Source organism: Aricia agestis, chromosome 13 (genome assembly GCF_905147365.1).
Source record: "Aricia agestis chromosome 13, ilAriAges1.1, whole genome shotgun sequence".
In the NCBI taxonomy this organism is placed as follows: Eukaryota; Metazoa; Arthropoda; class Insecta; order Lepidoptera; family Lycaenidae; genus Aricia; species Aricia agestis.
This window is the reverse complement of record NC_056418.1, coordinates 14755365-14777800: the sequence shown is the minus strand read 5'-3', so window position 1 is coordinate 14777800 and position 22436 is coordinate 14755365. Positions and strand designations below refer to the sequence as shown.

The 22436-nt window shown below is 37.7% G+C and overlaps 1 protein-coding gene across 1 annotated transcript in view; it reads left to right on the top strand.

The window, feature by feature from the left end:
• Positions 1 to 14553: 14553 nt before the first annotated feature.
• The window catches only part of LOC121732865 (calmodulin-binding transcription activator 2), a 232849-nt gene continuing 224966 nt past the window's right edge, over positions 14554 to 22436 (top strand). The window contains exon 1 of the mRNA XM_042122859.1: positions 14554 to 14630. The gene's annotated coding sequence lies outside the window, so the exon portion shown is untranslated. The remainder of the gene's footprint in view (positions 14631 to 22436) is intronic.

The window sequence follows — 22436 nt, the reverse complement described above, 5'->3', positions numbered from 1 at the left end:
CATGTCATCCCATAGAGCAGCGCAGCGTAAGGCGGTTCAGCCGTCGCACGCGGTGCGTGCAGCGGCGACGGGTCAACAATCTAGACGTGACAAATGGGCTGACTGGCTGACGCCTTTGTACACGTCGCGTCGGCGTCGTCGTCAGTTGGCTCCCAAACCCAAAGAAAGGCATTGCATGACAAAGCAGCGTATCTATTTATCAAAATTCTAGAACTTTAACAATTTACTCATCTCATCATATTATATCAAGTACCTATTATCAAAATCAAAATAGTTTTTATTCAGAGTATTTTCTTTACAAAAATATTTCTGAACGTTGATACTAAGGTGCCTACCACCGGTTCGGGAACTAAACCGGCGAGAAGAACCGGCGTAAGAAACTCGCACGGGGCCATCTTTTACTAAAATAAAAAGATAGAAAATTACAATTTAAAACGTATAACAATATTTTATCCACTAGCTGAGTAATCAGTTATTATTTTTTATTAATTTCGAATAAAATCCGTTGGACCAGATGCAAGTTGTAATCTACGAGTTGTAATGATAAGGTAAGTGTAGGTTGTGTATGAGTCCCCTGTATAACTACATAGACTTAACCCATACATAATAATATGATACAAATTGCTTATGAAAGTAAAGGAATAGAGAGTGCTCTAATTGTGTACTGCGCACACACTTGGGCACTATAAAATTACTGCTGCGTAACTGGCCTGGTTTCAATGAAACCAGGCACGGTCGCCGAAATCGGTGTGGGAGTTATTATTATTATATTTTATATAAAAAAGGACTCATTCAGCGATGCTACTTTCACAGTTATAAAAGACATATAAACACGTCTCTATTATAGTTAAATACGTTCTTTTGTTACATCCTGTACATATGTAGGTGATAGGAATAATAAATAATTAATAGGTAGATATATCTATTGTGTGGAAGAATTCTTTCCTTTTACCATACATACAAACTGTGCAAATTATTCATAGCAGTAGATATCCTTTGTCATTGAGAATGAAATCCCTAACACGTGTGTAACCGTAGAATGAAAGCGGCAAAGAGTTAACTGTGAACATATTTTAAAGTATAAAACTTGTGTCTCAGAAGAGAAGTAATAATAAAATTAAGAGCACGAGATTCGCCGGCGGATTTATGTGTGTTTACGCAAACTTCCACGTGCGGCTATTACGTGTGGAACAGCTCTTATTAAGGTGACTTTCCGATCTTTGATCCGCACGATGACCTAGGTTTCATTTTCTACCAACGTTGGTCTAGCGACCCCCGCCGCTTTGTAGATGGCATTTTGGCGTAAAATGAAAGCTTTAACGTAGGTCATAAAGTGGCATTTTATTTTGAATTCTCGTCGGTCGTGGTCGTTTGTGGATGAGAAACCTTTTGGTTTACGCGAGTGTTACACGATTACGGATTATGTCGCGAAGCACTTTTATACCGATTTACTTGCTAGCTATGCGTAGATCGAAACACAAATAATAATTTATGAATTTGCGGGTAGTTGAACAACTTCAGCAAGTTGTTGTCAGCAGTTGGTCACCTTAGTCCACTACAGGCAGTTATCTATGGTATTTTTTTTTTATGAAATAAAGGGGCAAACGAGCAAACGGGTCACCTGATGGAAAGCAACTTCCATCGCCCATGGACACTCGCAGCATCAGAAGAGCTGCAAGTGCGTTGCCGACCTTTTAAGAGGGAATAGGGTAATAGGGGAGGGTAGGGAAGGGAAGGGAAGGGAATATAGTTGAGGGTAGGGAAGGGAATAGGGTAGGGGTTAGGGGATTGGGCCTCCGGTAAACTCACTCACTCGGCGAAACACAGCGCAAGCGCTGTTTCACGCCGGTTTTCTGTGAGAACGTGGTATTTATCCGGTCGAGCCGGCCCATTCGTGCCGAAGCATGGCTCTCCCACGTCTATTATTATAGGTATTGATATTGTTTTAGCTTCGTGATTGATAATAATTATATTACCAGCCGAAACGTCGGGAACAAGAATAGGTAGGTACTAGGTACCTATATGTAGGTAAGGTATATTTCTATAATTATAGTCCGTCAAGAAAGTGAAGAAATTAAAAAGTGGCAACATCGTAGTGTCCCTTTTTTCGTAGATTGATTTGAAAGGGTTCTCTTCACTACGATGTTGCCACTTTTTAATATCTTCACTTTCTTGACAGACTATAATTACCTAAGCACTTACTGCCGCACTCAGAGATGAATATTAATCTAATTACATAACTGTAATTAAATGTAGATTTTGACCCAAGCACCATACATAGGTATTATTATCATGCTATTATCTGTCCAACTCTTCATTAAAATTGAAGTTTAATCATCGTTAACTCTGAGTGCGGCAGATTGAGTCCGGTCTCTATCGACACGTAATACCTGCCAAGCGGGAGCCGGAGCCGGATTAATAATTAAGGAGCATGGGGGTTAGCCTTACACTTTACGCAAATAACTTAACAAATGCCGTACACAGATTTTATTTCGCCAACTTTATCTTGAGGGTATCATCAACGTTTTGTTTTGACATGTGTTTGGATTTCGGTCTCTCTTCTTTACCTGATTACGACGAGGTCAAAATAAAGAGTATTTGTATTGAGCTCTTTGTTAGGTAGGTAGGTAGGTAGGTAGGTAGGTGGGTTTCACAGTAGCATCTCAATCCTAAATATATCGGTGATTATAAGATCTAGTTGCTTAGATCTAAATGCTACGGTAGATTTACCAAAAATAACAAATTAACATTTGGAGACAAAAGATTAAGGGTGAAGCCAAACGAGCGTAATTTTGTGAGTCGTGAGTCGCAGAATTTCGGTCGCGTACATTATTTTTCATACTAATCATGACTCACAAATTACGCTCGTGTGAATGGAGTAGGAATTTTCTATGAAACTGAGTTTTTTTTTAAATTAAATAAGGGTGCAAACGAACAAACGGGTCACCTGATGGTAAGCAATTACCGTCGCCCATGGACACTCGCAACATCAGAAGAGCTGCAGGTGCGTTGCCGGCCTTTTAAGGAGCCGGTATATACAGCATCACCTGTACTATCATCCGCATAGCAATGAATGTCGTTGGTTTGTAACATGTCATTGATATGCAGTATGCATAGAGTAGGCGATAGCACACAGCCCTGAGGGACACCAGCATTAACATCCGACACCGACACCGAGCATTCGCCGTCAACTACGACCTGAGTGAAGCAGAATTTCTGCCAACCGAAATTCTGCCCCTCACGACTCATAAAATTACGCTGGTTTGGCTTCACCCTTAAACAAACTATGCCTACAAGATCTGAGGGTACCTATTTGTCTCAGACATTGAAAAGTCACATCAGACAAAGACGAAGGAAGAAGGACTTTGAATAGTTATAAGCTGTGTAAATATCTTTATTTATAAAGGTTAATAAACTTTGACGTGGGAGAGCCATGCTTCGGCATGAATGGGCCGGCTCGACCGGAGAAAAACCGGCGTGAAACAGCGCTTGCGCTGTGTTTCGCCAAGTGAGTGAGTTTACCGGAGGCCCAATCCCCTACCCTTTTCCCTTCCCTACCCTCCCCTATTCCCTTCCCTACCCTCCCCTATTACCCTATTCCCTCTTAAAAGGCCGGCAACGCACCTGCAGCTGTTCTGATGCTGCGAGTGTCCTTGGGCGACGGAAGTTGCTTTCCATCAGGTGACCCGTCTGCTCGTTTGCCCCCTTATTTCATAAAAAAAGGTGCCGGTTGGCAGCGGGCGACATGAAGCAACCGCAGACGACGTATTGTCGCGACACTATTAGTTTCTAATTTCTATGTATTTCTATGAAATACCCTGCACAGCTAGCGACGCGAATAGGGTTGCCAGGCGTCCGGATAAAACCGGACATAGTCAGGCTTTTAGCTTGCGTGTCCGGCCAAAATTAAAGGGAGTCCGGCTTTTGTAGAGCCTAGAATCTATAACTTTATATAATAGTAGAGCTGTAAGGGTGAAGCCGTGTGAATCAGACAGGACTTTTGTTTGAATGCAGCAGAATTTCGGCCAGAGAAAAGATATTTACGCGACCGAAATTCTGCGACTCACAACTCACAAATTACGCTCGTTTGGCTTCACCTTAAGATTTAAATTGTTTTAGATAGCAAGGTTCCGGCTTTTTTGTACTAATGTGCGGCCAAGCTGACTGCTTTGTCCGGCTTTTCGGTGTAGCAACCTGGCAACCCTAGACGCGAAGCTAGCGACACTTTTCATAGAAATACATAGAAACTAGTGTCGCGACGACACGTCGTCTGCGGGGACTAGTTGATGCCCGCAACTCAGTTGCACCGAAAGTCGTTTATCGCACGGGAACGGTACATTTTGCCGCGATAAAAATTATCCTATGTCTTTTCTCGGTCCTTACAATATATCTTAAAAATCGGTTCGGCGGTTTTGGCGTGAAAAGGTAACAGACAGACACACTTTCGCAATTATAATAATAGTATGAATGTCCGAGTTTCGTTAGAGACTTATTTTTAAGTATTAAAATGTATACTTCATAAGCGCAAAATATAATATTATTAAATATAAATACGCGAGCGAAAAACTTTGGATCCCTTTTGACGAAAAATGCGGAAACGAATGAAATTTTGCACAGTTAGATATAGTGCACAGTTTATATGGTGAAGTAGTGCATCGAGCTAATGTTTTTTTTTTTTTGGTAAAAGGTGCGAGTCCCCGTGCGAGTTTCTTACGCCGGTTCTTCTCGCCCGATTAGTTCCCGAACCGGTGGTAGACACGATCGACGTTCTAAAAGTGTTATCTTTGTTAACCTATGTGGAAATAAATAATTATTTTTGATTTTGATTTTTTGATTTTATTAAATCTGAAATAGTCAATACTTTAAACGGGGAGCCAAATGAAGATAATAAAATTTAAGGTCGAATTTCGATCATGGGGCGATCTCTAGTTTATTAAATTTTACCAAACCTTACAGTACTAATAATAGAATCTAATAGGCGGCTTTTAGCATGAGACTGCGCGGAAAATGCGCGGATTTCGGATATCTTTGTTATTGCAAGTCGGTTCATTCCACCCGCACTCAAAAGACACTTCAAAAATCACTCCAGTGTTTGTATTCCTTGCGTTTTAATTTTAATTCATATAGCAGACTGCACGATTTACTTATTATGCTAATTTAAATACACTATTGTACTCGAGAGCCATATTTTAATGATAACTTTATTTTAATAAAGATTTTGACATTTAATATACACAGATACTTATACGGACAAAGTCTTCATTAAAATTATAGTTTAGTAATCACACATCATGTCTCTGAGTTGTATAAATTATGAACACAATGGTATACGATTAAATAAAATACTCTTCGAATAAAAAAAAAGCTATGCACGAAGTTTTGTCTTTGACTGATACAAGTGAGAAATATCTCTTGAAGAAGAGCATAATATTGCATATATTATTACGTGGTAAGTATAATTTACTATTTAGTAATCACTGGTAACTTCTTTCTTATTCAAAAACCTTAAATTTAAATAACTAAAATGACTGTAAGGTTTAAAAATATACCTAGTATTTTTACTATCCACTCAGAAATATTACTCAGCAACTCAATTTATTATCCTTCACAATTCACCTAGCAAAGAAGGAAAACATTGAAAACGTGGGATTAGCAAAAATGCAGACAACCTCCAATTTTATAACGTAATGTAGACTGTAGAGGCTATTTGGGTTTTTCAATCGACAATCACCGCTCTGGCTGCAGGCCAGTCAATTTCCCTAAAATGAGCACACAAATGAAAAAATGCATCTCCAAAAATTAGATTAGTGGATAAAATGCATTTCATATTAGTGGTCGACTCGGTACAGTTTTTTTTGTTTTACCTAGTAATACATAAAAATATGTATACAGTAGTCTCTATCTGTATCTTGACTTGATTCTTGTCTATATAGTTTTAATCTATGTAGTCTTATAGTTTACCAAGTCCCTATCTCTAGTCTAGTCTCTGTCTTCAAAGTTCAAACTAAAACGCACGATTCGGACTGTGGATGAATAAGATGATTAATGTAGTACTTGTGATGATTATTTACAATTTTCTGGGCGAAGTCAACACTCTTCAAAATTCTTACCTATTAGCGTAGTTATTATTAATAGCACTAGTAACTTTATTAAATATTTGCTGCCCTTCATACACGCGCAACTCCTGTCTCTGTGTTGACTGTTGAGCGAATTTCAAGAACACACCAGATTTACTCTACTCTCTGATATTACACTGTGGTTTTTTTATATAAAAAGCGAACTTTGAACCTCAAACGTGAATAGCTAAGCGCGTTCGGAAGACTCCTGTGTGGGTTCCGTATGCATTATGAATGGCACAGACGTGAGGGGAAGGTGGGGGGGGGGGGGGGGTCACATTGTGGTATAATGGCGTATGGTTTCTTAATAAGCTGTGTTATACTTGTGCTACGTGTGTTTTGACTGGCTTTCATATAAAGTTAGCCTTATCAAATTGTGATACTGAAACGTTAGTGATTGGTAGTCGTCTATTTTAGTTTTCACTCCATCAGGAACTAAACTAATATTTTAAATTCAAAAGTATTTCTGTTTAACTGTGTGTACTCTGTTATCTTTTATAGAGAGATATATAGAGATACTTAGAGTCTCAGGAAAGCAGATATTAATAGAAATTTTGTGATGAATTATGATAACATTCTTGTATTACATATCTTATTCAAAAACATGAAAACACCATGGCATACCAACAATATCGATGCATATAGTAATTAAACATTGAACTTTTCGGCGCTTGTAGTTAATGGTTATCAGATAATGGCCGCCTGTCCGCGCCAGCGCCGGCCGCCGAGAGATTTACACCGTTCTGTATTGTGCCGATAAAATTATAGTTTTGTGTAAGTTTGCAGTGAGTCATCAGCGTAAGAGGCCGGGTGCTATCGAAATTCTCATACATACGTAATACCAAAATCATTTTCTCATACGAAAATATTTAACATGTTTGAGTTATTTTTCAGCTTAAAATAGTAATTACCTAGGTTCCTGCACAAAAATTTACTACAAAATAATTAAATTTACTATTTATTTATATACTTTTTAGTGTTTTACTATATGGCTGGTCTATAGTATGCACATTGCACAATGCTGATTGTTGGCAATAAGTGCTTTCACAAAGTCCACAGACCACAAATGAAGCAAGCAAGAACAAGTGAAGAAAGAGCGGCAGAGCTAAAAACCTCAAATATACAGGGTGTAACAAAAATAAGTGATAATACTTTAGGGTGTGTACGTGTTCCTTGTAGAGAGTTCACTGTGAAAGTAGCAGCGCTGAAAGACCAATTTTTTTTTCACTTTTGTATGGGGAAACTCGTGACGCTCGGGCCCTAGCCCATACAAAAGTGAAAATTTTTTTTCGTCTTTCAGTGCTGCTACTTTCACAGTAAACTCTCTATAAGGGACACGTACACACCCTAAAGTATTATCACTTATTTTTGTTACACACTGTATATTACAACAATTATATTATATATTTACCTACTTATTAGTTTGAGACTTTTTGTTCCAAGCGTTAAACCAAGCGATATTGTTAAATTTTATTTTTTATTTTTCTTCTATTTCCGTATCATATTCCTTACAAATACTTACAGTCTTTTAAGTACGACTGTACAAACTATGACAAACGTTAACCCCCAACTACATGACGTGGATGCTAATAACACAAATGGTAACAGATGAGCACTGCGCCAGTACCACGGTAAGTAATGTGGTGGCTAATGCTCGTAAGAAATGACCACAGTGCCGCTTAGCCCAGAAGTGCATAACATAACACTAACGTATACAGCAGTGTAACTTCGTAAAATGAAATTCGTAAAATGAAAACTTATCTTAGTTTTCAGCGCGCGTCTTGTGGTAGACGTCCTTCTCTGAAAAGGCCGATCGGGTACCGCCGGGTAGACCAATCGAATGTCGGACTGATGACTTATACAAGAGGGCACAATATTAAATATAAGTCAGGTCAGCCTGCGTTCAGTCCGACCGTATTCGATCGGCCTCTCCGTGTATGTGGGTCTTAAAGTTATCTATTTTGTGCATACAGATTACAGCGTACGTCTGATGCGGTCTTGCAAGAATAGTCTACTGTATAATTATTATACTGTGGATGTGTTTTTAATGACTTGCAGTCAAATGCTTTCAGGGACGTTACATAGTATTGTGCATCTCTTATTGAATAACAAGCATTGATCCTATTTCCAAACCTTATCAAAATTAATTAGTCGGTTTAAGTATGAAAAGACAAAAGACACATTTTGGCTATCATCTATCATTGTTGATATTTGTTGCTAATTTAAAAGAAAAGGACTTCTTATTCTAAAACCAAAGAACACGCAGGGTATGCTTTCAGCAATTGGAAATTCATATGAAATTTTGTGCTATCAGGCCTACACCAATAAATGTGCTAGCCCTTATTGTTATCGTTAGCCCTTACACATTAATTGGGGATGCACCAACTAAAACAAGGTCAAACTGACACGAAACTAAAATTGCTCAACAAAATTTAGCCTACGTCCAGCGGGGTGGTCGACTTTGAGACTTAGTACAAGGGGGTTAGGGTACATAATGTTTTGTGGTGTATAATTTGAGCTGCGACCCGTGTTCGGTTCCACTGTACTCTTTGACTGGTACAGTAATTACCCATTCAAATAGGGAGGATTGCCATGATCATCATCATAAGACCCACGTGGCTGACAAAAAAATCTGTTAAAATCTGTGTGTACCTAAAATTTCTTTCTTAAAAGTTGCGAAAGAAAATCGTTTCTCACTTCATCTTTCTCATTTCTTCTGTGGCCATGCTAAGCCTGCTTATAGTGGCTTAGAGCTTGGCTTGGGAGGTCTTGGGTACGATTTGCACGTTGGACCCTCCCCTAATACCCTATTCCCCCTTAAAAGGCCGGCAACGCACCTGCAGCTCTTCTGATGCTGCGAGCGTCCATGGGCGACGGAAGTTGCTTTTCATCAGGTGACCCGTTTGCTCGTTTGCCTCCTTACTTCATAAAAAAATAAAAGTTGGAGCAACTAAAAGTTGTTTCCAAGTTTGTTTAGGAGTTATATTGTTATACAGGCTGAACTCCTGATTGTCTGACGTGCAAGTCATTCTTTTCGTCTTTCCTCTAATTTCATCAAAATTGGCTCAGTGGTGTCGGAGCTTATTCGATGCAAAATGAAAATTACATAAAAAAAAACATTTTTTTTAATAGTGTAGATATATTTAAGAATATAGGCAGTTAAAATAACGTTTATGTGACAATAGATAGCAAAAGTAGCCAAAGAAAATCTACCCTTCTACCTCCCACACTCTTATCTTCATTACCGTTAATACCGGAATTTTACCGTCCGGCGTTCATAACTTTCACGTTTGCCATATCAAAACGTATGGAATCGGGTCGCCGCGCCGCGCCGCGCCGGATGGTAAAATTCCGTGAAGTGCACAAACGCCCTAATCTGGTTACACTAAGAAGAATAGGTACAAAATTACAGAGCCGAAAAGCAAAAAATATTTTGTCTGAATTAGTTTATTATTCTGCGGATAGATGGCGCTAAGAGTCTCCTACATCGCGCTATCGCTTGTAATGTTAGTGTGCCGTTCGATTTTACACGTCTACGGCAGTGTTTTTCAACCTTTTTGGTCATGCAAACCCCCTGCAATGGGGTGATGCAATGTTACAAATAAAATCTGGTTCTTTACCGTTATATTATTAACATTTTCTAATGATTATAGGAAGGCATTATTACTGGCATAATTGCGTTATTTAGCTCCTATTAATCATGGTATGAGCAAGCAAGCAAGAGTATGAAAACAATGGTCAAAAAAATATTTTTTATGAAAAAATATATAAAATGCACTGTAAACAAAAGTGTTGTAAGCTGCAACTTCCTGAAAAGTGACGCCAAATGTTGGCGCGGAATACACAACTTGCCGACTCCATGTGTTCAATTTTTAATTTTAATACGTAGGTCACACTGAAAGTTTTGCGTAACTTAAAAAAAACGACGTGTTATAACCAAAATATTATGTTTATTGCTTTTCAAAATACTCTCCTTTACATTCTAAACATTTTTTTATGCGATCGAACCATTTTTTAAAACAGGAGGACCACAGATCTGAAGGCATGTTTTCTACGTGCTGATTGAACGCTATCACTGCCTCTTCGGAGTTGGTAAAAATGAAACCTCTCATTAAATCTTTAATTTTGGGAAAAATACAGAAATCACAGGGTGCTAGGTCGGGGCTGTGTGCAGGATGGGTGACGAGTTGTGATTTTTCGGAACCTAAAAATGACTTTGTTTTGTTGGCCGTGTGTGAAGAGGCGTTGTCCTGATGTAGGAGAATGCGGCTTTTTGGTCGTCTTTCGCGAATCTTTTCTAATATCCTGGGTAAACAAATGGTAGTATACCACTCAGCATTAACACTCTTTTGATCTCCAAGTGGAATTGTACAGATGGGATCCGTAGGTCAGAAAAAAAACGCGATCATTTTCTTACCAACGTTTCTCGCCTGCCTCACTTTTGTTGGCTTGTTCTCATTTTCAAACACCCACTCACAAGATTTCTGTTCTTTTTAACCGACTTCTCAAAAAGGAGGAGGTTATACGTTCGTCTGTTTATATTTTTTTTTCGGGTTCAAAACAACAAATCCACGTTTCGTCTCCTGTGATAATGTCATAAACAGCATTAGAATGTCCGTGGGCGTGCTTTAGTAGCATCTGTGAGCACCATTCCACGCGAGCCTGCTTCTGCTCCGCTGTCAGTTCATGAGGGGTCCAACGACAACAAAGTCTCCGAACTCACAATTCTTCGTGTATTTTTTTTTTAATTTGGCTCATACCAATCCCCAATAGTCCTCGAATTGTCTCATAGGTAATCTACGGGTTTTCTTCAATTAGCCGCTTAACAGTAGCCACATTAATTTCGTTGACGGCAGTTGAAGGCCGCCCTTCACGAAATTCGTCATGTAAAGAAACTCGACCTCTCTCAAATTCAGTATACCATCTCTTCACGGTGCTCAAACAAGGTACTTTCTTCCCAAAAGCATTTTGAAGACGAGCAGCACAGTCTTGCGGAGAGAGAGAACTTTTAAAATCATAAAAAATCATCGCTCTAAAATCTTTTCGACCTAATTCCTATTTCGTTGCGTACGTAGAACTTTGATGCGTGATAAAAAACAATTGGCAAATGATTTCCCGCCAATTTTTTTTTATGTTGCTAGGAAGGTTGCAAGGTTTAAAAAATATAACATTCAAAACTCAAATAGTTCCGATTAGCTAGAAGTGCAAAACTTTTAGTGTGCCCCATGTACTTTTATTCATTGATATACAAAAACTTTTACTGCCTTCTATTTTGTTGTTTTATGATTGTGTACGAGTTAAGAGGGCGACTAACCCAAAACATCAAACATCGTCCTTCTCTCTTCACTGCACTCACGCCCGTCTTTCACAGGTGAAAAAGGACGACGATTCATCGCCAAATTAGTTTTTTCTCAATAACTCCATAAATATACAATACTAGATGTTCCGCGCGGCTTCGCCCGCGTAATTTAGGAATGTCACGGAAACCGTACATTTTTCCGCAAAAAAAGAAACCTATGTCCTTTCACGTGGTCTATTCTTAATGTGTGCCAAATAACATAAAAATTGATAATTTCCTCCGTTTTTTCTACATTTTCCTCTATTTCTTCTCTCCTTTTAGTCATAGCGTGATAAAATATAGCCTATAAATATATATCCTCGATAAATGGGCTATCTTACATTGGAAGAATTTTTCAAATTAGACTAGTAGTTCCTGAGATTAGCGCGTTCAAACAAACAAACAAACTAACTCTTCCGCTTTATAATATTAGTATAGATTTCAAAAATCCGCTAGGTCGGTTTCTCAATGATAGAATTTTATACAATGTGTTAAAATATTAACTTAGTTCAATGCACTGTTAATTAATATTCATTAATTAACCGTGCATTGAACTAAGTTTTTATTAATTAGCAATAAATGAAAAATTAGTGAAAGTTAGATGCATCTTTGTGATTTTTTTCTATTGAGAAAATTTCAAGATATCGTGTTTTTGCTCAGGTCGAATTCTTGGAAATATAATGTAGTATCTAATTTTTGAAAATGAAACAGTTCGGGGCTTTTTTTCAAGTATAAAAATGAATTATAAAATCGAAAATTTTGGGTTAGTCGCCCCCTTAATGCATCCATATTCGATTCTAATAACTCAGAAATTGTCTGTCTGTTACCTCTAAACGCTGAAACCAATAATTAAGAACAATTCCATAGTGAAAAAAGAATAATACAATTTCATCTGCAAAAAGCCTACAATTTTATTTGCCAATTGTTCAGAATTGATGATACATTTACTATAGAAAATTCGTAAGACAGAGTGAGAGTAGTCCGCTGACTGCGGGGTCTGCTGGCACTCGCGAATTTTTTTTTTAATTCGTCATATTAATAATATCTATTTCAAGAGAAAGTGGTTTTAAGAATAATAATAATATCTCCCACACCGGTTTCGGTGACGGTGGCCGGTTTCATTGAAACCAGGCCAGCTACGCAGGAGTAATTTTATAGTGCCCAAGTGTGTGCGCAGTACACACGAGCACTCTCTATTCCTTTACTCTCATAACCCAGTGGGACGGAAGACCGACACGACCGGCGAGAGATCAGGCGCAGGACCGTCTTTTTACATGCCCATCCGACGCATGGATCATCTTACTTGTCAGACAATCAGGTGATCAGCCTGCATTGTCCTAACCAAACTTGGAAATAACATGTTTCCAACGCGGGAATCCACCCACGACCTCCGAGTCAAGAGCTGCGCTCTATACCACTAGACCACGGAGGCGTTGTGTTTTAAGAATAATAAACCAAAGTATAGGTCTACCAGAATCTCATGGCAAATTTGGATGGGAGATTTTCAAAAAATATCCCTTTGCCTTAATAATTGGATATTTTTCTACATTTGCATGTACCACACACAGAATCAGACGCTATAAGAAAAAAAAAGTATCAAACGTTTTGATCTAATTTCCCCAGTATTGGTAGCGTCACTTTCTTTTTTTTGCCATCAGATTCTGGTAAACCTATAATTAATATTTTATTATGGTATCCATTGAGTTAATGTCGTATGGTTAACCAAGTCAATCAGCAAAATTTTGTTTTAACTTCGCGTCAATTCATTTGGTCTAAATGAAAATAGAGCTTAATCTTCGCGGGTATAGGGCTACTAATTTAAATACATTTATTAGATCATATTAACAGTATAATAATAATACGTTACATTATTCTGTAATATAATCTTAAGTACATTTAAATTAAAGTAGATTGAAACTGACTAAACTTTAAAAAAACCCACAATGTTTAATCGCATAGGAGCGGTGAAAGAAAATAAGCGACGGAAAATAATTTTTCAAGTTGACGTTCTCACTTTTAGCCATGTAAACAATTAGCCGTGTAAAAGCGAAAATTATTGGGTTACGTCACTTTGTTTACACGCCGTCATTGTTTACAGCTGTAACTGTCAAACGCCACAGGTTAGCCGCCAACAGGTGGACTGGTTTCGCTGCAACCAGGCCCCGGACCATATGGTTTTGTTGAAATCTAACGACTAACTTAACCATGGTTTCATACAAACCAGCTACTAAACCACCCGATTCTAAACCATCCCAACCATGTCAATATAAATACATGGTTTCGTCGAAACCGGGTTTTGCGTGGTGTGGTTTCGCCACAACCGGGTGCCGGGCGGTCTGGTTCCGTCGGAACCGTTGTTGTGGCCCGCGGCCCACTGACCGAGTTGCCATCGACCGGCGCATGCGCGGAGCTCGTTCGGGGCGGAGACTGTTCACTCGATTCCCGAGAATCGATGCATCGCAGCGCGATTTTATTTAACATCGGAATTAAATTCGAGCTCTCTTTTGATGGTAATTTGTAGTAAAGAAATTAATACAGTAACTACATTTTAAACTACTACATACTACATCCATAAAAATAAGTTCGTACGTAATCAATAAATACGCATCTTAACTTCGTAGCTGCAGCTACGCCTTGACGGTTCGTATCAAATGTTTTTAGTGTTCACAATTATTTCTTTTAGAGTACAATTATTATTGCTAATTTTGCTATGTACTGCATTTCATACAGTACTGAGCGCCATATGCAAGATGCTTTACTTAATTTCTATATCTGTTTTATTAACAAATTTTATTTTAGATACAGTCTTGTATATTCTATTCATTTATCAGATACCTGCTACTACAGGTCAGACATGTTACATCAAGACAGCGCTTATCTATAAAGCGCCCAGAACTTCAGCTTTATGCATAAAAATCTCAAACGAATTAACCCAAAAGAACTAATTCAGCTTTATGCCTGAAAATTTTAAATTAACTTAAATCCCCTTCTCTATTGACTCGATTATTAATCGATGTTGTCCCAGGCCTATCATCGAGTGTATATCGATTACGGCACCGTGTCTCGGGCCGCCGGCACAGCTGGCAGTCGCCCCGTCGCGTCCCGCACGCGCGTTTCCGCGTTTTGTTTACTCCCGTCACGTGCCGACATGGCGGACTAGACCACTACGATACCTGGTAAGTGCTTACCAATCTACACCTTACTACGAACCACCTACACCCAAAATTACCAGGCGATATGTGGTAATTCCCTCCCGTTTAGAAGCAAGGAAGTGACGTCACAAATTTAATTTAATAGTGACAGCGGAAATAATATATCCGAGGCATGTTTTTCAGTATTATCCAGTGAAGAAAACGACAGCATTGGATTTGAGTGAACATTATACTAACAACATACAGTGGAAACAAGCATATACTATTTATCAATGACTTTTGCCTCCCAGTTTTAATATTTTAGCTAAGTGACGTCACGAAATTTAATGAAAGTACAGATTATATTAATATTAATCATTATTATGAGATAACAAAAACCCCTACGGCATTAATCACAGAAAAACAAGAGCGTGTTCGCCTTCTGTGTTGTCTCTGTCATTTCTGTATTGTTAAGGAAGTGACGTCGTAATCTTTTTAATTTCAGTAACACTTTACCAGCATAATACAAACACAATTAGCAAATTAAATTGTTGTTGTTTGCCTTGTTTACATGCACTTTTAAATAATTATTTCATATATTTTTAAATGAAACTAAAAACCTTCCAAATTAAGATTAAAAGAAAATATTTTGTTTTTTTTTTGTTTTTAAACAAGGAAGTGATGTTATTATTTAATTTAAGAGAAGCTAATATGATTTCCGAAATAATTCTATCTCACTCTGGAGGCCTTAATCAACTTATCTTCTAACCATTTTGTTATTTTTCGCTTTGAAATTGCAATTGTGTTTTGTGGAAAATCGTTGGAAGTAAATTAAATTATGAATAGATGTAAAACTCTATGTTTTTTGTACATTTGAATGTGAAAATCAGATGCAATAAGAACCTTTTATTAGGAAATATATAAAGGAACGGTTAAAGAAATCATTTCATAGGAAAGTAATATTTTTGATTGACTTGGCAAACTCTAAACATATTTATAATACCTTGCTATTTATTTAGGTTGTGTTTACTATGATCTTTTGGGTGTCGTAATAAATACACTCTAGTGACTAGTAAATAGCTCTTTGATACTTTAATTTGTGCACGAATTGATGAGTAAATTTTAAAATTCTTATAAAATGTGCTTTATGTACAGATTTACATGCAAACAGTTATTATTACGTAAGAATATAATTTTAATGGTACTTAAATGGATTTTGATATCTCTCTCGGAATAGAGAAGCAAAGGCCTGAGCAAGTGAGATGTCGCTATCAGTAACAATGCGTGGTAAAAAGAGACGTGTGATACATGACAGCATAACTCTTTTTTTGACGTCCAGTCGGCACTTATCGGCACGTTGGCAATTTAATCTCATAGAATTCATGTTCAATCATGCTTGTGTAAGTGTATACGTACACATATTTTTACACACAGATGTAAACCAATTTCGGTTTCGTTTGACAGCTTGAGATTGTTGCTCTATTCCGCTAGGTATATTAACTTTATGGTCTGTCTGTATAGTATATTAACTTTATTAAAAAGTTGCTTTTCGGGAAACTATAAATTCTAGTTTTGTTTTAGTGCCAAGAATAAAACGGAGAACAAGCAGTAAAAAAAGATATTTTTTAAATGGACTTTTGACAGACAAACTTTGAAAATAAGTAATAATATAACACCAACAAACATCGTTTTGTTCCAAAAAGCCAAGACAAGTCGTATTCGTGCTAAGTAGCCATAAGCATACGGAAGTAAATTTTATAAATAAAGATAATCGCTGTGTTTTGTTGGCTTTTATTGTTTCCATTTCTTTAACTTGAATAATAAAGGATTCTAATTTATTTTTATTATTACAACTCGCGTTTGCTCGCGGCCCTGCTAACGCCTGTACGAAATCCCACAAAAATACTGATTTCGAGATAAAAACCCTGAGCAAGATTTGTACCACAATACTGCCGCACTCAGACACTTAATCATGATTAAACTTAAATTTAATCAAGAGTTTGACAGATAATGTATGGGGCTTATGTCAAAAACCTTCATTTAATTACAATAATTATTAAGTATAGGTCAACCAGAATCTGTCGGCAAAAAGTGAGAAAATAAATTGACTCTAGCAATACCGGGTTTATTGGAATACAACATTTTGATCCTTTTTTTCTTATAGCGGCTGATTCTGTGCGTTAAACATGCAAATATAAAAATTTATCCCATTATCAAGGATATTTTTTGATCAGATTCTGGTAGACCTATAATTGATATTCGTCTCTAAAGCAGCAGTTCACTTCATAAGCTGTTTAGGAGTTTTTTTTTTTTTTAATGAAATAAAGGGGCAAACGAGCAAACGGGTCACCTGATGGAAAGCAACTTCCGTCGCCCATGGACACACGCAGCATCAGAAGAGCTGCAAGTGCGTTGCCGGCCTTTTAAGAGGGAATAGGGTAATACGGGAGGGTAGGGAAGGGAAGGGAAGGGAATAGTTGAGGGTAGGGAAGGGAATAGGGTAAGGGTTAGGGGATTGGGCCTCCGGTAAACTCACTCACTCGGCGAAACACAGCGCAAGCGCTGTTTCACGCCGGTTTTCTGTGAGAACGTGGTATTTATCCGGTCGAGCCGGCCCATTCGTGCCGAAGCATGGCTCTCCCACGTATATTTTATGTAAAAGGGAAATAAATACACATCTCACAATCAAAGATATCTACAAAATATTATAAATAATATTTGACAATGCAAAGACAAATTTTGCTTCAATAAGAACTATCTTTTATTTCCCGGGACCCAAAGTGTCGTACTAAAAAAAGCAAACACAGATAGACAGATACTCATTGCATTAATTGTAATATTAGTATGGATTATTGTAGTGGAATCCTGCAACTATTTTGTGAAAACTATAAAAATATTGTAGAAGATTTTCGAAGTGGAAAATGTAAAATGTAAATTGTAGAGCAAATAATTTGATGCGATTAAACCATTAGCTGGAGGATGATTGGACGTTTTTAACGTTTTATATCACTTAACATTTGTAGCGGTTATCAAATAAATACATTTTTATTTGATTCGTATTTTCCGTCGGCTTCAAACTTTTTGAAGCGACGTTTCAAATTTAATATTGAATAAGTTGTAAAAACTGCTCAAACTCATAAATACTTAAATCGACACCTTTTAGCACCTATTTTTACATCTGTTCAAGGTATATTTATCACTCCTAGCCACTTTTCGTGCGACTTTACCCGCGTAAGTATAGACACACGGGAACACAGTGTGCCTACATTTTCAGAATGTATCGTAGAAATTATGTGTAAGTTCATTTTCCAGCTATAGTCGTACAAAATTTTTCAATACCCGATCAGTATTTTTGAGTGAATGACAAACATCCCACAAACTTATATATTAAGTAGAATTAGACATTCTTTTAATTTCAAATATTTTTCTTAACTTTTTCTTTGACGACCTTTGTGGCTCAGTTGGTGGGCTGTTGGTAGCTCAAGCCGGGGGTCGCGGGTTCGAATCCCGCCGAGGAAACAAAAAGTTTTTAAAGTTCCTATGTGTATCATATAATCAAAATCTTAAATATAATATGTATAGTATAAAAGTATGAAATATATTTCCGTTGTCTGGTACCCGTAACACAAGTCCTTCAGGTGCTTAACACGGGGCCAGACTGTCGTGGTGTGAGGCGTCCACAGATATTATTATTTTACTATTATTATTATTATTATAGGAGCTCACTAAAAGATGAATCTAATGCTACCCTGGGTCCACACAAGGCGATTATTATTATTCTAACTTTGAAGATTTTGGATACTCCTTTTATTTATGAGTTTGTACCAAACTACTTCTTGCATTTTGAATCTACCTACATGATGTATAGCATTCAATGTTAACCGATGTCATATGATTTACTACCGTATTATTTATTACAAGTATAACCACATAAGTTGAGTCGACACGCACTGTCATGCATACAAAGGACAAGGCCAGGGACCTAAGATTTCGTTCAGAAAACCCGTAAATATACGCGAGATGGTTTCTTAGTGTCCAAACACACCATGCCGAAGTTACGCGGCCGAAGTTCGGCATGATTACGTCAGCAATGCGCTACGCATACAATATAACGCGACGGAATTTGCGGCATGGTGTGTCATCGGCCATAATACATTGCAGGCGTAATCATGCCGAACTTCGGCCGCGTATTTTCCGCCTAGTGTGTTTAGACACTTAGGCCTCTAGCCTAAGAAAGTGCATATTATATTGCGACCAGTAGTTTTACACATATTATTGGTACACACGTAGTTTTCAATAGTACTGTTTTCAATTATAATGTTTTCAATAGTACTGTTTTCAATTATACTAATACTTCACGAGTACATTTTTCTAGTTAAAAGCGATGGATTTTCAAAGTTCTTAAGTTCTGTACTTCTTAGACCTTTTATACTATCTCAACTAATGTCTACTTACTAATATATATATTTTTTTAATGAAATAATTTAATTATATGGCAAAGAAATAACGAGCAAACGGGTCACCTGATGGAAAGCAACTTCCGTCGCCCATGGACACTCGTAGCATCAGAAGAGCTGCAGGTGCGTTGCCTGCCTTTTTAAGAGGGAATAGGGGAGGGTAGGGATTGGAAGGGAATAGGGGAGGGTAGGGAAGGAATAGGGTAGGGGATTGGGCCTCCGGTAAACTCACTCACTCGGCGAAACACAGCGCTAGCGCTGTTTCACGCCGGTTTTCTGTGAGAACGTGGTATTTATCCGGTCGAGCCGGCCCATTCGTGCCGAAGCATGGCTCTCCCACGTATAAAAATAATAAAATAAGGGAATAAGCGAAAATTTACCTTTAAATTACAACGATCAATCACAAATAAACAAGTTATTCTGCACTTTTTGTAAAGGCCCTAAGTTGTAGTATGAAACGTAGGGCTTAGGGCGTCATAGGGCATAGGGCACAGCAATGTCAACAGAACTTGTTATCATAAATCAATTCAGACTTCTACTTCTTGTTAGCTAAGAGTTCGATTTGGTTTTTATTGGCAGTTTATTTGGACCACATTTTACATGCCCATGAGCTGCAGTGGTGGGAATGTGTGGTGGGCATATTTTACCGTGGTGCTGGTTGTTTATTTGTTGCGTAATAGTTGAAAAATTGGCTAAATTATTTAATAATAGTCAAGGGAACAAGGAAAACATAACGAGACAATCTTGTATATTTTTAAATGAACGTGAAGAAAAAATTATATTATTGGTCTAGTTAGGTCTTAACCCTTTGATAGCGGGCATTTTCGAATAATTAATGTTTTTTAAACTCAGAGTTTGGTCTCACGGGTACTGTTTTTCATTAAAATAAGTATTATCTTAGTATTTACTTACGCTTATGTAAGTTTGCCGTATGCTCAGAATTATATCATAATATCATGTAGTCACAATATTAGCTTACTACCCTACCTACGATCCCCATATTGTGCTCTCGAAACTTTAAGAAAAACAAACCTTTAACCCAGTAAACAACTTTTACACATCGGAATAGTATTTGCCGAATATTCTGTTCGGAGCAATAAAATACATTATTCGCGAAGTTTGCAACAAAAACATATGTTGTACGGAGGTACAGGCGTGTACATAACTCTTGGTATTTCGGCATGCAAGTGGGTCAGGAAGTGACGGGAAGTGACTCAAAACAACGCTATTGTTTGCGAGTGTACTTCGAGTATTAGCTATTTGAATTAAGTATAAATACTATCCACTAATCCATACTTCCGTAGTAATATGTGTCGGTCTGTTACCTCTTTACGCCCAAACAGCTGAACCGATTTTGATGAAATTCGGCATGGAGATACTTTGAGTCCCGGGAAAGGACATAGGATACTTTTTATCCTCGAAAAATGTACGATTCCCGCGCGATAAACGAATTTTATCGCAACGGAGTTGCGGGCGTCATCTAGTATGTTACAGGACTGTAATTTTAAGTGTCCGGTAGATTTTTACGCTACGTAGACGTGCTACGTGCTACGCGTTACGTAGACGTGCTACGCGCTACGCGTTACGTAGACGTACTACGTGCTACGCGTTACGTAGACGTGCTACGCGCTACGCGTTACGTAGACGTACTACGTGCTACGCGTTACGTAGACGTGCTACGCGCTACGCGTTACGTAGACGTACTACGTGCTACGCGTTACGTAGACGTACTACGAATTACGATAGACTTGCTACGCGCTACGCTTAGCTACAAATAAGGACTGAAGACGAGTGGATGAAGTGGGTAACTAACATTTTACAATATGAGAGCAATTGCTCATTTTCTCCCTTATAATTTAAACAAACCTTGTAACTTTAACCTACTTCATCATCTAGCTATACACAGAATTCACATTTTTTTGATTTCAAATTATTTTCCCGGTCCTAAAGTTTCAATTAATGTAAAAAAATATCCGTTTTCAAAATGTTACTTCTCATCATTCCACTATAAACAGTTGCTAAGACGCGGTAAACATATTTCTATGAAAAATTAAAAAAATAAACTATGTCCTAAAAACCGCGATTATCGAAATACAAAACCACGGTGTACTAAAATAATAAAACATTCCAAATTGTATAACTTTTGTAGCTCGCAAGAACTATAAAACGATAGACGATGTCAGAAAAACCACGATTTACATGACACGACTTTAGAGTTCAGTATAATGTTTACACAAAAATTTTTGACAACGTAAGTCTTCATTACTAGAAAATAATAAAAAGTGCTAAATAATCTTGACTGCCTTATTAGGTCACGTCAGTTAAAATAACAATTAAAAGCAAAAGTACAACAAAAGGAGTTCTAAAATATCACAAGCAGTGCAAAACAACTTAGATATGGCTCCGGTCTGTTCGATCATGTCGCTGTTTATTGTGTTCCGAAATATTACCCAGTGTAACCGGCAGTGCTCATGACGTCATGAATTTGAAATAAATATATCCGTTCCGAATTATACCGGCTAATTCCGTTCAGAATTACATTGTCTAATGCATTGACGTACATGACTTTATTGCAAATATTACCTACTAAATGATGCCCGTAACTCCGTTGCGCCTAAATTCGATTATTGTGGGGATAACTGTACATATTTGCACGATGAAAATCTTTCCTATGTTCCGTCCCAGGCCCTAAAGTATCTCCATACCCATCTTAACGTAGAGGTAACAAAAAAATTGACATATAGACAGACATTCTTTCACATTTTTAATATTAGTAAGGAAGTAAGGATACTATAATGCGTCATACTTATTGTCTCACAGCATATCAGTATGTGGCGTGATATTCATGACGTCATTATCAATGGCCAGTGCACTGGTTTATATTTCAGAACTCTCGCTACATTTTGTCTGTGTTCAGCCCCCTCCCCCGCTATCACCCTCCCCCCTCGAGCACAGACCGTCTGACGTTGCCTTTGTGACACTTAATTAACTTTTTATATGGAAAATGCAGTTTTAGGTTGCATTTTTATATTAATATGTTCATTTGTATGTCACATCATAAGGGTGATTGCATAATGCATATGGCGTATCTAGTGTTGTAAGGGCGTATTTTCTTGTGAGAGTTCACGCCCGAATCAAAGATTGTAGCTTTCATAACGAGTCCAGTTATTTTTTTAGTTAGTGTGTTCTTCTGCCAATACACCTTGTTTGACACGTCTTCGACGAATAGTTCGTCGTCCTTCGTAAACTTCATCTACGAACTCCACAACTCACAGATGACGAGCATAATATACTTTACATTATTGACAGAATTAGGGTTATTAGAGTGAAATAAGAGAGCTTTTACTTATTAAGTACATAATTGAACACTATAGCCGTGTTATATTAGCTACTT